Source organism: Arachis stenosperma, chromosome 6 (assembly GCF_014773155.1).
Source record: "Arachis stenosperma cultivar V10309 chromosome 6, arast.V10309.gnm1.PFL2, whole genome shotgun sequence".
Taxonomy (NCBI): domain Eukaryota; kingdom Viridiplantae; phylum Streptophyta; class Magnoliopsida; order Fabales; family Fabaceae; genus Arachis; species Arachis stenosperma.
This window is the reverse complement of record NC_080382.1, coordinates 31,318,754-31,337,450: the sequence shown is the minus strand read 5'-3', so window position 1 is coordinate 31,337,450 and position 18,697 is coordinate 31,318,754. Positions and strand designations below refer to the sequence as shown.

General features: G+C 34.5%; 1 non-coding gene across 1 annotated transcript; it reads right to left on the bottom strand.

Annotated features, from left to right (window-relative positions):
- Positions 1–16,793: 16,793 nt before the first annotated feature.
- Positions 16,794–16,901, bottom strand: LOC130937228 (small nucleolar RNA R71). The gene has a single exon (XR_009068455.1). It is a non-coding gene; the product is annotated as a small nucleolar RNA R71 (small nucleolar RNA).
- Between the last annotated feature and the right edge of the window lie 1,796 nt (positions 16,902–18,697).

Here is an 18,697-nt window from a genome sequence, read left to right as displayed (position 1 = left end):
TACTAATCGTTATAGAAGAATAAAAAAAAGGAAAGATTCGGGCAAAAAAGAAAAAACAGAAACAATACCAATTAAACTTAAAACACAAAAAAGAGAATAGAATGAAATTATATTAACCAAGTTAAAACTATAAATACGAACACCAATGAACTAAACATATCATTTATTAAGATACTATTCAATAACCAATTTTTGAAATCAACTACTTCAGCCAAATCAGGATTAAAGAACAAGCGAGTAGCATGCATAACATTTTGGAGACCAACTTGTCCTACAAAACACCCAATTGAATAAATAAATAAGGAAATACAGAAAATTAAATATAAAATAGAGAAATTTCAGAAGAAATTGAAAGCCTGAATATTATAATATTCACTACCCCTAAAGAATTTAACTTTGGCAAGTTAGATCACAACAACTAGCTGCTGCATATAACCAGAACCTAAGAAATGATGCACTTCATCCACGTATTCTTCAAATAGAGCACAACATATTGTCAACCTGAAAAAAATATTTTTAAAAACTTAGATCCATTAACAATTCAATATAAAACCCCACTAAAAACTAACAAGACAGTGCTAAACATAAATAATAGGTAACCAATACAAAACACAATCAACATCAAGATAAGACGCATAAAACAAACTCTTTTGAAGATAACTCAAGAATGATCATCTTCATCACTTTTCCATCCTTCACATACTCTTTCTCTTCACCGACATAAGTTAGCAAACCAATAACATCTATCCAAAAAATACAAACATCAATAAAATTACAGTTCAAAAGTGCACGCTTCCATAAAAATCAACCAAAAAAAGGCAACAAACTAAAAAAAAGAAAATGAAGGGGATAAAGAAGATACAAAGTCACGTACCAACTAAGTAAACATAATCTTCAGTCATTTTCAAGAGCTCGTCAAATGGACGAAAACTGAAACATGTCTTGGGGATAGCATTATCGGGGATAGGAAAAACAGTTGTACGGTTAAGAAAAATCAACTTAAACTCTTGTTTTGCTGCCCTATAATTGCCTTGGTTTGGAACAACACTAAAATATGACATTCGGTATGTTTGACCCTTAATAATATTCTCTTTAAACCTATTTATGAGCTACTTCTTAACAGTTGCCTGGATTTTGTTAGACTGCGTAAGAAAATAAAAACAAATAAAAAAATAGTTACAATGAATACAATTCAAGAGGAAAGAAAGCCATAAATAAAATCAACCCAAAATCAACAATGAACAGCCACTCACATCTTCATCAACAAGAACAATTTCCATTGAATTTGCAACATTATGATTTCCAAATGAAGGACAATCCAAGTTCTTAGTACCATAATTTTAAGTCTCCATGCCTCCCTTGGAGGGTGGATCTTAGAGATAGAATGAAATGGAGGAGGCATTGGCTCAACCACCAAACACAATAGAGAAAACTAAGAAAAAAATAGAAACCAAAAACAAAGGATTTCAGAGAAGGAAGGAGGTGCGTTGGACCGTATAACCAAGGAGTCCTTTTTACAGACAAGCTAAGAAATCACCAAAATATTTGAATTTGAATACCTCAAAGAAAGGGTGAGAAAATATGTATCACATAGCATACATCATCTAATATCTATCATATACATATCTATACATCTATACATACGTGACTACCACAATCAAGAACACTTATGTTATCTTCCCTGGGCACCAACTGAATAAGAAAGGACAGATTCTAACAAATCTCATGTCATTATAATTATAAATAATAGGATAGAATACCCTAAAACCCACTAACATCTAATCTACTTGAACATCTGTATGTATACATATGAGGCACAACCAAAAATACATATAATGTAGTCATTGGAAACAATCTGAATAAGAAAAGACATCTATTAGTAAATCTAAAGTGACTATTATACTATTATAGAATAATAAGAGAATTGGTTAAAGGGACTAATAAATCTAATATTTCACACTATCATAGTGATATAAAATATCTTATAACCCACCAATATCTAAGTGAACCTACTAAATCAATATAAACCATTAACAACTAAATTCCAAAACTCCAAACACAGGTGATGAGCGAATAATTTATACGCTTGTTGGCATTGTTTTTATATAGTTTTTAGTATGATTTAGTTAGTTTTTAGTATATTTTTATTAGTTTTTAAGCAAAATTCACATTTCTGGACTTTACTATGAGTTTGTGTGTTTTTCTATTATTTCATATATTTTTTGGCTGAAATTGAGGGACCTGAGCAAAAATCTGATCCAGAGGCTGACAAAGGACAGCAGATGCTGTTGGATTCTGACCTCCCTGCACTCGAAGTGAATTTTCTAGAGCTACAAAACTCCAAATGGCACGCTCTCAATTGCGTTAGAAAGTAGACATCCAAGGCTTTCCAACAATATATAATAGTTTATACTTTGCATGAGATTTAATGATGTAAAATGGCATCAAAACGCTAGCTCTCTGCCCTTTTCTGACGTCAAAATGCCAGAACTGGCATAAAAGTTGGAGTTAAATGCCCAAGAGAAGCCTCTGCACGTGTGAAGCTCAATGCTCAGCCCAAGCACACACCAAGTGGGCCCAGAAGTGGATTTCTACATTATTTACCTATTTCTGTAAACCCTAGAAGCTAGTTTCATTATAAATAGGACCTTTTACTATTGTATTTTCATCTTCATATCATAGAGACATTCTGGATATCATATTTTCATACTTGGGGAGGCTGGCCATTCGGCTATGCCTGGACCTCCAGACTACTTAAGTATTTTCAACGGTGGAGTTTCTACACACCATAGATTAAGGTGTGGAGCTCTGCTGTTCCTCGAGTATTAATGCAATTACAGTTATTTTCTATTCAATTCAGCTTATTGTTATTCTAAGATATTCGCTTGCACTTCAACCTGATGAATGTGATGATCTGTGACACTCATCATCATTCTCACCTATGAACGTTTGACTGACAACCACCTCCGTTCTACCTTAGATCGAGCGTATATCTCTTAGCCTCCATTCCGAAAGATCAGAGTCTTCATGGTATAAACTAGAATTAGTGGCAGCCATTCCTGAGATCCGAAAAGTCTAAACCTTGTCTGTGGTATTCTGAGTAGGATCAGGAAAGAGATGACAGTGACGAGCTTCAAACTCGCGAGTGTTGGGCATAGTGACAGACGCAAAAGGATCACTGGATTCTATTCCAACATGATCAAGAACCGATAGATGATTAGCCGTGCGGTGACAGCACATTTAGACCATTTTCACTGAGAGGACGGGAAGTAGCCATTGGCAACGGTGACACCCAACATACAGCTTGCCATAGAAAGGAGTAAGAAGGATTGGATGAAGGCAGTGGGAAAGCAGAGATTCAAGAGGAATAAAGCATCTCCATACACTTGTCTGAAAATTCTCACCAATGATTTATATAAGTATCTCTATCTTTATTTTCTATTTATTTATCTTTTAATTATCAAAACTCCATAACCCATTTGAATCCACCTGACTGAGATTTACAAGGTGACCATAGCTTGCTTCAAGCCGACAATCTCCGTGGGATCGACCCTTACTCACGTAAGGTTTATTACTTGGATGACCCAGTGCACTTGCTGGTTAGTTGTGTGAAGTTGTGAAAAAGAGTTGAGATTACAATTGTGCGTACAAGTTGTTGGCGCCATTGTGTATCACAATTTCGTGCACCAACAGGAAAAGAAAAAATAAAAAAAAAACAACAAAAGATAAATATAATTATCAACCAATAAATCAATTAGAATAATCAATCACAAACAAAACGAAAATAAAATAGTAGCAATATCAACACAACATTAATATTTTCAAAAAATCAATTAAGCATTCAACCTAAATATATAACACTCAATAGAAAATGGTTAGAATACCAATATTAACTTATAAGTCAAATCCAATATAATTTCTTGGATAATGTATTTCTAGTATAGGAAATAGCTGTATATCTATATCTATATATTATATATTAATATTAATATATTAAGTAAATTATATTTCATTGTCTAAGTGATTTGATAGATGCAATCTATAGCTAGGATCTAAAATAGCCCAAAGAAGGGAAACTCACAAACTGTCCTAACTTCCTACATCAAAAAAAGTTGAGTTGACAAATATAATACCTAGTAATAATAAACATATAAAAAATAAAATATATTTGGAAATACCAACTATCCCTCTCAATCACATGAGTGATCACATCAATCATCACAACAAACAACAAAGACCTATAAAAAGCACAACACATCATCCATGATGAAGGGTGAGAAAAAAAATAAGTTATCCCACTTTTTAACTAATATTTTATCTAACAAAAAGTATTTTTTAAAATTAAATAATAAGAGAGATGTATTTTAAAATTTCAAAGAGAATAAATTTAAAAATTTTAATATCTCTATTAAATAAAGGACAAAGTTCTCATTTTGATATTATTGGCACCTTTTCCATCTATTTTCATCTCATGAATGAATGAAAAGAAAAGAGTTAGATGGACTCCAACTCATTTTTCCCTTTTTTTAAAATTTTCTCTCCTAAACCAAACAACAAAAAATTTTATTTTCCACCCATTTTCTCTTATTACATTTTCTTTTGACTCATATTCCTCCAAACCAAATAATGTGTAAAAACAATTAGTAGAAAAAATTAAAAAAAGAATATAAAAATTAAATTAAATTCATATTAAGAGAGAAAACACATTGAGTCACCATTCAGTACCACTTCAATAGAAAAAGAGATGATTCAACAAATCTAATACTATTATAGAGTCATAAATTAGCCAACAACTCATCCACACCAAACTGAATCATTTTACCTCATAATAGACTTCTCACACATAGACTATTAACTTCTACCAAATCCATATAACAAAAGTAGATAACTCAATATAGGTATATAAAATTATTGTATAGCAAAAAGCACAGTAAAGTAAACCTAAGAAATAGATTCTACACTTATTTAAAATGTATTTTACCTATATAGGAGTTAGAAAACAAAAAAAATGAGACTTCAATAGGAAAAGAGATGATTCAACAAATCTAATACTATTATAGAGTCATAAATTATCCTACAACCCACCCACACCAAAGTGAATCCTTTTACCTCATAATAGACTGCTCACACATAGACTATTAACTTCTACTAAGTCCATATAACAAAAGTACATAAGTCAATAAGGTATATAGAATTATTGCATAGAAAACAGCACACTAAACCGATCCTAAGAAATAGATTCTACACTTATTTAAAATGTAATTTTACATATATAGGAGTTAGAAAACAAAAAAAATGAGACTTCAATAGGAAAAGAGATGATTCAACAAATCTAATACTATTATAGAGTCATAAATTACCCTACAACCCACCCACACCAAACTAAATCATTTTACCTCATAATAGACTGCTCACATATAGACTATTAACTTCTACCAAATCCATATAACAAAAGTATATAAGTCAATATAGTTATATAGAATTATTGCATAGGAAACAACACACTAAAATGAACCTAAGAAATGGATTCTACACTTATTTAAAATGTAATTTTACATATATAGGAGTTAGAATACAAAAAAAATGAGATCTTACTGGGAATACCAAATATCTTTCTCAAGCACATCAATCATGATAACTAAAATGAGAGACCTATAAACAAATTGGAACTGCTATAAAATAACTAAACTGCTAAACTTTGGAAAAACCATTTTGTTGAAAAATTGGAACACATTATTAATAAATTAAATCTCACAAAGTAGTAAACCATAATCACATGAGCATATTAAGAAGAAGAGAATAAAAAAATATACAAAATACACAAAGAGACAAGAAAAATCTTTTGATCTTGCAGTGTCTGAATAAATTTTTCAATCATGTATTAGACCAAAGAGTAATATTAGACCCACTAACCACAAGAAACAAAAAATCACACTATTAGTAATACGAATCAACAGCTCAAACCATTAGAAAAAAAATTAAAATCAACATACAATTAATCATACTGACTCTGAAAGAAAAATAACATGCACCTTCGAAATTGTATAACACTAAAAATTGAGAGCATATCTAAAATTAGCACTAAAAGAAAGCTCAGTCCTTCACATAATCACTTAAATCAAGAGCATATATAGAATTAGCACAATTACACAGTAGCAAATTTAAAGTAAAATTCAACCAAAACGACGCAAAGACAATTTTTTTTAACCACTGAAAATAGTCTAGAAAAAAAACAGCTACTCATAAGAAAAGCAAGAAAAAAATCACAATTGAAAAAAATCCGAAAATAAAAAAAGGCATGAACTTCATACTAATAGTAACACCAAAAAACACAAATAAGAAAATCAATTGAGATTAAAATACAAACAAAATGTGAAAACTCCAACAATCATCAAGATACAATGTGTTTGAATAGTGAGCAAGAATAACACAAAATTTTTTCATTGTATCAAGGTTTGAACAATTTTCCTTAAAAAAGGTATGAAGAAAAATTATTTAACTTAGCTTGGTGCTAGAAGGAATTTTTTTCCGAAGCCAACAACTAACCCAGAGAGGAGAAAAAATTCTTCAGATCACCTGGTTCAATAAGCTAATCAAAGTCCAACTCCAGCTAATAGTTAGCTACCAATAGATATTTTGAGGACCCATTCGAGATGAAGTTGCTTAGTAAGCTACTTAAGCAATACACAATTTTTGTAACCAACAACTGTAAATATTAGTAATCTACCTAAAAATACACAATTTCTATCTAAAATCCCAATAAATTTATGCCAAAACAACATAATCACAGGCAACTTCCAATGGTTTACTAATACTGCTATCAGTATTAGTATCACCCAGCCGAATAAAATATATACAGGTATTTGAATTAAAAAATAAATACTATAAAAAATACAAAGAACACTCACAAATACATTGAGAATCATGGGAAAGAAGATTTCAATTTATCTTTTCAGAAATAAAAGATTTGCAATTTTTTTTCTAACACATCACAGTTTAAAAAAAGTAAATTAATATTTATTTGAAACAAAAATCAAAGAACTCATAGAAAACACATCACCTTCACCATTGGAGACAGCATTACCACCGCGACGATTTGGACCAAAGCAAATGACAGAGACATCAGAAAAAGTAGGACAACTGAAAGGGGGATTCTCTGAGAAGGTGAGCAAGGTTGTAGGTGGTGGAGCGAATCTCTTCATCCACGAGACAGCTCAATCACAACCAAAATCAAAAACAACAAAATATATACATTAGCATAACAACACTATACATGATGAACAGTGGCAAGTTAATGACATTGACCTTCATCTGCTTTTTCTTATCCTATCACTGTTCGAATTCCCAATCCACCATTCAAATAATAAGGGATACAAAATATTTTATTGATATAAAATAATAAATAATGAAAAACACACTAACATAAATTCAGAAGATGTAAAATAAACACAATTACACAGTAATAAATTCAAAATAAAACTCAAATAAGTCCATGCAAAACCCATTTTTCCAGCTACCCAAAATTATCCACACGGAAATAACCAAATACCCATTAAAAAAAAATAAGCTCAAAACCACAATTGTAAAAAATCCAAAGGACGGGAGTAACAATTAATCTTCATCTTCAAAATCAACGTCATACCCGATATATCCATTGAAAATCAGCCAAAGCAAAAGAAGAACTTATAAGCCTCTAAACAAGTGGATGCAATACAATTTTCTCGCAACGGCCCTAAATAACACACACAAAAAAAACAGATACCCCAAATAAAAATCAAGACAAAAACTCCGACTGCAAAAAAAATATAAACATCGAAAAAGATATAAACTTGATGCTTATAGTAACACCAAAAACCACAGATAATAAACCCTTTCAAATTAAGATACATACAAAACATGGAAGATCAAACAACCACCAAAGAAAAAAGATAAAATATAAAATTAAAACTAAAAGAATTTAATATTAATCTAAAAGGACCAAACAGCCAATAAACCAATCACATTTACAACCAACATAGAAACTTTCACACACAATGAAAAATATGGCACAACTATTCAATTCTTCTCATAAATAAGACTCTATCGTTACTTGATTAAAAAATAAGTGCTATATATATTGACTCAAAAAAAAAAAAACAAACAATACCTAAATTATATCATTTTCAACAAATACATTATATCATTTTTAACAGAGGACACTATAGAATTAGACACAATTCAAAATATCACGGTTTGAACAATTTTTCTTAAAATAAATAAAAAAATTATTTAACTTAACTTGGTGCGAGATGGAATTCTTTTCCAAAGCCAACAGCTAAACCAGGGAGGGGCAAAAATTCTACAGATCACATGGTTGAACCAGCTAATTGGTGTCCAGCCAATAGTTAGCCACCAAAAGAGATTTTGAGGACCCATTGAAGATGAAGTTGCTTAGTAAGCTACTTAAGCAATACATAATTTTTGTAACTAACAATTGTAAATATCAGCAATCTACCTAAAAATACATAATTTTTATATAAAATTACAATAAACTTATGCCAAAATAACATAATCACAGGCAACTTCCAATCATTTATTAATACTATTAGCAGTATTAGTATCACCTAGCCGAATAAAATATGTACAAGTATCTTAATTAAAAATAAATACTATAATACACAAAAAGAGCACTCACAAATACATAGACAATCACGGGAAAAAAGGTTTCAATTTATCTTTTCACAAAATATTTCCAATTTTTTCCTAACACATCACAGTTACAAAAAAGTAAATTAATATTTATTTGAAACAAAATCAAAGTCAAATAGAAAACACATCACCTTCAGCATTGGAGACAGCACTACCACTGCACCGATTTGGACCAAAAAGATGACAGAGAGAGGAGAGAAAGTAGGTTAGCCAAAAAGAAGATTCTCTGAGAATGTGAGCAAGTTTGTAGGTGGTGTAGTGAATTTCTTCGTCCATGAGACAACTCAATCACAACCAAAAACAAAAACACCAAAATATATACATTAGTATAACAACACTATACATGATGAATAGTAGCAAGCTCATCACATTGACCTTCATCTACTTTTTCTTATCCTATAACTGTTCAAAGTCCCAATCCACCAATCAAAATAATAAAGGATACAAAACATTTTACTGATATAAAATAATAAATAATAAAATACATACTAACAAAAATTCAAAGAAAGTAAAATAAACATTAATTGTACCGCAATAAATTCAAAATAAAACTCAAATAAATCCTTGCAAAACCCATTTTTTCAACTACCCAAAATTATTCACACGGAAAGAACCAAATACCCTTTTAAAAAAATAAGTTCAAAATCACAATTGTAAAAAATCCAAAGGACAGGAGTAATAGGTAATCTTCATCTTCAAAAATCAACGTCATAGCCAATATATGCATCGAAAATCAACCAAAACAAAAAAAGAATTTATAAGCCTCTAAACAAGTGGATGCAATTCAATTTTCTCGCAACAACTCTAAATAACACACACAAAAAGAAACAGATACTCAAATAAAAATCAAGACAAAAAACCCCGATTGTAAAAAAATCTAAAGATAGAAAAAGACATAAACTTGATGGTTACAATAACACGAAAAACCTCAGATAATAAACCGTTTCAAATTAAGATACATACAAAACATGGAAGATCAAACAATGATGAGTGGATATTTTATACGCTTTTTGGTAGTGTTTTCATATAGTTTTTAGCATGTTTTATTCACTTTTGTTGCATTTTTATTAATTTTTATGCAAAAATCATATTTCTAGACTTTACTATGAGTTGGTGTATTTTTCTGTAATTTCAGATATTTTCTGGCTGAAATTGAGGGACCTGAGCAAAAATCTGATTCAGAGATTGAAAAAGGATTGTAGATGCTGTTGGATTTTGACCCTCCTGCACTCGAAGTGGATTTTCTGGAGCTCCAGAAACCCAATTGGCGCGCTTTTAATTGCGTTGGAAAGTAGACATCTTGCGCTTTCCAGAAATATATAATGGTTCATACTTTTCCCGAGATTTGATGGGCCAAACTGGTATTTAAATGCCCACCAGAGACCATTTTCTGGCGTAAAATGCCAGAACTAGCACCAAAGCTGGAGTTAAACACCCAAACTGGCATCCAAGCTTGTGTTTAACTCTAGAAATGGCACATGCACGTGAAAGCTAGAAAGCTCAGCCCAAACACTCACCAAGTGGGCTCCGAAAGTGGATTTCTGCACTCTCTGCATCTAGTTACTCATTCTCTATAAACCTAAGTTATTAGTTTAGTATAAAAACTACTTTTAGAGATTTATTTTGGAACTTATGACATTTTTGAAAAATCATATTGTATATTCTACAGTATGAACCTCTAAACCCCATAGGTGGGGTAAGGAGCTCTGCTGTGTTTCCATGGATTAATGCAATTACTACTGTTTTCTATTCAATCACGTTTGTTTCTATTCTAAGATACTCACTCGTATTTCAACATGGAGAATGTGATGATCCATGACACTCATCATCATTCCCCAACTTATGAACACGTGCCTAACAACCACTTCCATTCTACATGAGCTCAACATAGTCATTGGGCGACCGCTTGAGTGTGTATCTCTTGGGTTTCTAATCCACGAGTTTGACCTGTATCTCATGACAACAGAGCACTCAAACTCGTGAGATCTGAACCTTCGTGGTACAGACTAGAATTAATTGGTAGCATTCCTGAGATCCAAAAAGTCTAAACCTTGTCTGTGGTATTCCGAGTAGAATCTGGGAAGGGATGACTGTGACGAGCTTCAAACTTGCGACTGTTGGGTGCAGTGACAGTGTGCAAAATGATCAATGAATCTTATTCCAACACAAGTGATAACCGACAGATGATTAGCCCTGCGGTGAGAACCGTAGCTGGACCATTTTCACTGAAAGGACGGATGGTAGCCATTGACAATGGTGATCCACCAACATAAAGCCTACCATAGAAAGAGCCATGCGCATTTAGAGAAGAAGACAGTAGGAGAGCAGCGATTCAGAAGACAGAGCATCTTCGGAACCTCAACCTATTCTTCATCACTGAATCACAAGTATCATTTATTTTATGTTCTTTTACTTTTTACAAATAAAACTAAGAATTGTTATTGATATCCTGACTAAGAATAATAAGATAACCATAGCATGCTTCAAGCTGGCAATCTCCGTGGGATTGACCCTTACTCACGTAAGGTATTACTTGGACGACCCAGTGCACTTGCTGGTTAGTTGTGCGGAGTTGCAAAAGTGTGATTTCAATTTTGTGCACCAAGTTTTTGGCACCGTTGCCGGGGATTGTTCGAGTTTGGACAACTGACGTTTCATCCTGTTTCATAGATTAGGAAAAATTTTATCTGTTGTGGTTTAGAGTCACTAGAGTTGCATCTTCTATTTTTTTTCCTTTTCAAAAATCTTTCAAAAATCCTATTTTTCTTTATTAATTTTTTATTTTTCTTTGAGTTTAGTTTCATGTTTTAAGTTTGGTGTCTTTTGTGTTTTATTTTCTTATAAATTTTCAAAATTTGTTCTTGGTGTTTATCTTGACATTCAGATTTATCTTGTTTGTTTTCTTTGTTTTGATCTTAAGTTTGGTCTTATTTTACTATTTTTCTCTTTCCTCATTAAATTCAAAAATATATATTCCTTTATTTACTCATTATTTTCGAATCCCTTGGGTTGACTTGGTCAAAATTTTTAAAAATCATATCTTTTTTAAATTATATCTTTTTAAAATTTCTAAAATCATATCTTTTTCAAAACTTCCTAACCACTTTCTCTCCATTTTTTTCGAAAATCCTCATAAAAAACTTTCAAATATTTTTAAATAATTAATTATTTTAGTTTCCAATTTTTATTATTATTATTTATTTTGGTTCGAAAACAAAAAAAAATTATTCATAATTCACATCACCTCCCTTTATCCATCATGGACTTAAGTGAAACTGAACAGTCCAGAAGGATTTTGGGGTCATATAGTAACCCCACTACTACCTCATATGGGGGTAGTATCTGTATACCCCCCATCAAAACTACTAATTTTGAGCTAAATCCCCAGCTCATTATCATGGTGCTGTGATGAGCGGATAATTTATACGCTTTTTTACATTATTTTTAGGTAATTTTTAGTAGGATCTAGTTACTTTTTAGTATATTTTTATTAGTTTTTAAGCAAAATTCACATTTCTGGACTTTACTATGAGTTTGTGTGTTTTTCTGTGATTTCAGGTATTTTTTGGCTGAAATTGAGGAACCTGAGCAAAAATCTGATTCAGAGGCTGAAAAAGGACTGCTGATGCTGTTGCATTCTGACCTCCCTGCACTCGAAATAAATTTTTTGGAACTACAAAAACCCAAATGGTGTGCTCTCAATTGCGTTGGAAATTAGACATCAAGCACTTTCCAGCAATATATAATAGTCTATACTTTTCTCGAGTTTTGACGACGCAAACTGGCGTTCAAACGCCAACTTCCAGCCCTATTCTAGCGTTAAACGCCAGAAACAAGATAGAAGCTGCAGTTAAACTCCCAAACTGGCATAAAAACTGGCGTTTAACTCTAAGAAAAGTGTCTACACATGAAAGCTTCAATGCTCAGCCCAAGCACATACCAAGTGGATCCGGAAGTGGATTTCTGTATCATTTACTTATTTCTGTAACCCTAGTAACTAGTTTAGTATAAATAGAACTTTTTACTATTTTACTCAGGGTGCTCTCTTGGAACATTTTTCCTGAGGCTTGGAGGCTGGCCATTCGGCCATGCCTAGACCTTGTTCTTATGTATTTTCAAACAGTGGAGTTTTTACACACCATAGATTAAGGTGTGGAGCTTTGCTGTTCCTTGAGTATTAATGCAATTACTACTGTTTTCTATTCAATTCATGCTTATTCTTGTTCTAAAATATCCATTCGCATACAAGAACATGATGAATGTGATGATTATGTGACACTCATCACCATTCTCAACTTATGAACGCGTGCCTGACAAACACTTCCGTTCTACATAAAAACAAGCTTGAATGTATATCTCTTGGATTCCTGGTCCATGCATTTGATTGCCTCTCCTGACAACAGAGTGATGAGCGGATAATTTGTATGCTTTTTGGCATTATTTTTAGTATGTTTTTAGTATGATCTAGTTAGTTTTCAGTATATTTTTATTAGTTTTTAGTTAAAATTCACTTTTCTGGACTTTTCTATGAGTTTGTGTGTTTTTCTATGATTTCAGATATTTTCTGGCTGAAATTGAGGGACCTGAGCAAAAATCTGATTCAGAGACTGAAAAGGACTGCAGATGCTGTTGGATTCTGACCTCCCTGCACTCGAAGTGGACTTTCTGGAGCTACAGAAGCCCAATTGGCGCGCTTTCAACGGCGTTGGAAAGTAGACATCCTGGGCTTTCCAGAAATATATGATAGTCTATACTTTGCCCAAGATTTGATGGCCTAAACCGGCGTTCAAAGTCACCCTCAGGAATTCCAGCGTTAAACGCCGGAACTGGCACCTAAATGGGAGTTAAACGCCCAAACTGGCATAAAAGCTGGCGTTTAACTCCAAGAAGAGTCTCTACACGAAATCGCTTCATTGCTCAGCCCAAGCACACACCAAGTGGGCCCGGAAGTGGATTTTTATGTCATTTACTCATCTCTGTACACCCTAGGCTACTAGTTTTCTATAAGTAGGACCTTTTGCTATTGTATTGAGATATCGGGGTAGCTATCTTCATTTGATGCTATCTTAGATCATTGGGAGGCTGGCCATTCGGCCATGCCTAGACCTTGTTCTTATGTATTTTCAACGGTGGAGTTTCTACACACCATAGATTAAGGTGTGGAGCTCTGCTGTACCTCGAGTATTAATGCAATTACTATTGTTCTTCTATTCAATTCCGCTTGTTCTTTGTCCAAGATATCACTTGTTCTTCAACTTGATGAATGTGATGATCCGTGACACTCATCATCATTCTCACCTATGAACGTGTGACTGACAACCACCTCCGTTCTACCTTAGATTGGGTGAATATCTCTTGGATTCTTGATACACGATGCATGGTTGATCGCCTGACAACCGAGTGCTCGCCTGACAAACGAGCCAGCCATTCCGTGAGATCAGAGTCTTCGTGGTATAGGCAAGAACTGATGGCGGCATTCAAGAGAATCCGGAAGGTCTAACCTTGTCTGTGGTATTCTGAGTAGGATTCAATGATTGAATGACTGTGACGTGCTTCAAACTCCTGAGGGCGGGGCGTTAGTGACAGACGCAAAAGAATCAATGGATTCTATTCCGGCCTGATCGAGAACCGACAGATGGATAGCCGTGCCGTGACAGGGTGCGTTGAACATTTCCACTGAGAGGATGGGAGGTAGCCACTGACAACGGTGAAACCCTTGCATAAGCTTGCCATGGAAAGGAGTAAGAAGGATTGGATGAAGACAGTAGGAAAGCAGAGAGACGGAAGGGAAGGCATCTTCATACGCTTATCTGAAGTTCCTACCAATGAATTACATAAGTATCTCTATCCTTATCTTTATGCTTTATTCGTATACCACTATACCCATTTGAGTCTGCCTGACTAAGATTTACAAGGTGACCATAGCTTGCTTCATACCAACAATCTCCGTGGGATCGACCCTTACTCGCGTAAGGTTTATTACTTGGACGACCCAGTGCACTTGCTGGTTAGTTGTGCAAAGTTGTGTTTATGCCATGGTATTGAGCACCAAGTTTTTGGGGCCATTACTAGGGATTATTTGAGTTGTGAAAAGTAGTGATCACAATTTCGCACACCAAGTTTTTGGCGCCGTTGCCGGGGATTGTTTCGTGTATGGACAACTGACGGTTCATCTTGTTGCTTAGATTAGGTATTTTTCTTCAGAGTTCTTAAGAATGAATTCTAGTGTTTCATGATGATCTGTTGAAGTCTGGCTGGCTGAAAAGCCATGTCTAATCTTATTGGACCGAGGTTTCAACTGATCATCACAAGAGCTTGTTGATCTCTATCAATCTTGCTATTGGAGCAATGATCTGCTAAGGCTTGGCTGGCCATTGGCCATGTCTAGTGTTTTGGACCGAAGCTTTCTTTGAAAGCTTGGCTGGCTGTGAAGCCATGTCTAATTCCTGGACCGGAGTCTTAGACTAGCATTGCAATGATTCCTGGAATCCAAATTAAGAATTCTGAAACTTTTATTTTCTATTTCCATATAATTTTCGAAAAAACACAAAAAAAAATTCAAAATCATAAAAACCAAAAATATTTTATGCTTCTTGTTTGAGTCTAGTGTCTAACTTTAAGTTTGGTGTCTTGCAATGCATTGTTTATTTGATCTTGGTTCTATTTTCAAGTCAATAGTACAGGGAACTGAAGATTCAGAACATGCAGCAGAGGAATTATACAGAAAAAGCTGGGCGTTCAAAACGCCCAGTGAAGAAGGACAGACTGGCGTTTAAACGCCAGCCAGGGTGCCTGGTTGGGCGTTTAACGCCCAAAAAGGTAGTGCATTGGGCGTTAAACGCCAGAATGTGCACCATTCTGGGCGTTTAACGCCAGGATGGCACAAGGGGGAGGATTTTGTTTTCAAATCAATTTTTTTTCAAGTTTTCAAAGTTTTTCAAAATCAAATCTTTTTCAAATCATATCTTTTCAATCAAATGTTTTCAAAATCAATTTCTTTCCTTTTTCAAAGATACTTGCTATCAATTAATGATTTGATTCAACATTTCAAGTATGTTGCCTTTTCTGTTGAGAGAGGTTTAATGTTTGAATCATATCTTTTCTTGATAGCCAAGTTATTAATTTATAAAATCAAATCTTTTTAAAAAAAAAATTGTTTTCACATCATATCTTTTCAATCACATATTTTTTTTAAAAACCAATCATATCTTCTTAACCTCATCTTTTTCAAAATAGTTTTCAATCAAATCTTTTTGACTTCTAATTTCAAAATTTTTTTCAAAAATCACTTGATTTCTTTCCCACTCTTATTTTCGAAAATTAATTAGTGTTTTTCAAAATGTTTTCAAATTCTTTAACTTAATTTTCGAAAAAGCTCCTCCTCTCTTCTCACATCCATCTATTTATGGAGTACCACTCCTTCTCAATGCACAATTCGAACCCTATCTAATTAAGTTCGAATTCTTCTCCTTCTTCCTTCTATTTTTCTTTTCTTCTGACACCTCAAGGAATCTCTATACTGTGACATAGAGGATTCCATATTTTCTTGTTCTCTTCTCTTTCATATGAGCAGGAGCAGAGACAAAGGCATTCTTGTTGAAGCTGACCCTGAACCTGAAAGGACCTTGAAGCGAAAGCTAAGAGAAGCTAAGGCACAATTCTCTATAGAGGACCTAACAGAAACCTTCAAAGAAGAAGACATGGCAGCCGAAAACAACAACAATGCAAACAATGCAAGGAAGGTGCTGGGTGACTTTACTGCACCTACTCCCGACTTCTATGGGAGAAGCATCTCTATCCCTGCCATTGGAGCAAACAACTTTGAGCTTAAGCCTCAATTAGTTTCTCTAATGCAACAGAATTGCAAGTTTCATGGACTTCCATTGGAAGATCCTCATCAGTTCTTAGCTAAATTCTTGCAAATCTGTGACACTGTCAAGACTAATGGGGTTGACCCTGAGGTCTACAGACTTATGCTATTCCCTTTTGCTGTAAGAGACAGAGCTAGGACATGGTTGGACTCACAACCTAAAGAAAGCCTGGACTCATGGGAAAAGCTAGTCAATGCCTTCCTGGCAAAGTTCTTTTCACCTCAAAAATTGAGTAAGCTTAGAGTGGAAGTCCAAACCTTCAGACAGAAGGATGGAGAATCCCTCTATGAAGCTTGGGAAAGATACAAACAATTAATCAGAAAATGTCCTTCTGACATGCTTTCTGAATGGAGCATCATAGGTATTTTCTATGATGGTCTCTCTGAACTATCCAAGATGTCTTTGGATAGCTCTGCTGGAGGATCTCTTCATCTGAAGAAGACGCCTACAGAAGCTCAAGAGCTAATTGAAATGGTTGCAAATAACCAATTCATGTACACTTCTGAAAGGAATCCTGTGAACAATGGGACTAATCAGAAGAAAGGAGTTCTTGAGATTGATGCTCTGAATGCCATTCTGGCTCAGAACAAGATATTGACTCAACAAGTCAATTTGATTTCTCAAAGTCTGTCTGGAATGCAAAATGCACCAAGCAGTACTAAGGATGCTTCATCTGAAGAAGAAGCCTATGATCCTGAGAACCCTTCAATGGAAGAGGTGAATTACCTAGGAGAACCCTATGGAAACACCTATAATTCTTCATGGAGAAATCACCCAAATTTCTCATGGAAGAATCAAGAAAGACCTCAACAAGGTTTTAACAACAATAATGGTGGAAGAAATAGGTTCAGCAATGGCAAGCCTTTTCCATCATCTTCTCAGCAACAGACAGAGAATTCTAAGCAGAACCCCTCTGACTTAGCAACTATGGTCTCTGATCTAATCAAAACCACTCAAAGTTTCATGACTAAAACAAGGTCCTCCATTAGGAATTTGGAGGCACAAGTGGGACAGCTGAGCAAGAAAGTTACTGAACTCCCTCCTAGTACTCTCCCAAGCAATACAGAAGAAAATCCAAAAGGAGAGTGCAAGGCCATCAACATGGCCGAATTTGGAGAGGAAGGAGAGGAAGTGAACGCCACTGAGGAAGACCTCAGTGGGCGTGCACTGACCTCCATTGAGTTCCCCAATGAGGAACCATGGGAATCTGAGGCTCAAAATGAGACCATAGAGATTCCATTGGACTTACTTCTGCCTTTCATGAGCTCTGATGAGTATTCTTCCTCTGAAGAGGATGAGTATGTCACTGAAGAGCAAGTTGCTAAATACCTTGGAGCAATCATGAAGCTAAATGACAAGTTATTTGGAAATGAGACTTGGGAGAATGAACCCCCTTTGCTCACCAAAGAACTGGATGACTTGTCTAGGCAGAAATTACCTCAAAAGAGACAAGATCCTGGGAAGTTTTCAATACCTTGTACCATAGGCACCATGACCTTCAAGAAGGCTCTGTGTGACTTAGGGTCAAGTGTAAACCTCATGCCTCTCTCTGTAATGGAGAAGCTAGGAATCTTTGAAGTGCAAGCTGCAAAAATCTCACTAGAGATGGCAGACAACTCAAGAAAACAAGCTCATGGACTTGTAGAGGATGTTTTGGTAAAGATTGAAGACCATTACATCCCTGCTGATTTCATAGTCCTAGAGACTGGGAAGTGCATGGATGAATCCATCATCCTTGGCAGACCCTTCCTAGCCACAGCAAAGGCTGTGATTGATGTTGATGGAGGTGAACTGATCATTCAAGTGAATGAAGAATCCTTTGTGTTTAAGGCTCAAGGATACCCCTCTATCACCATCGAGAGGAAGCATGAAGAGCTTCTCTCAAATCAGAATCAAACAGAGCCCCCACAGTCAAACTCTAAGTTTGGTGTTGGGAGGCCACAACCAAACTCTAAGTTTGGTGTTGAACCCCCACATTCAAACTCTAAGTTTGGTGTTGGGAGGTTCCAACATTGCTCTGAGAAAATGTGAGGCTCCATGAGAGCCATCTGTCAAGCTAATGACATTAAAGAAGCGCTTGTTGGGAGGCAACACAATATTATATTTTATATATTTTTCTTTGTTATTCTATTTTATTT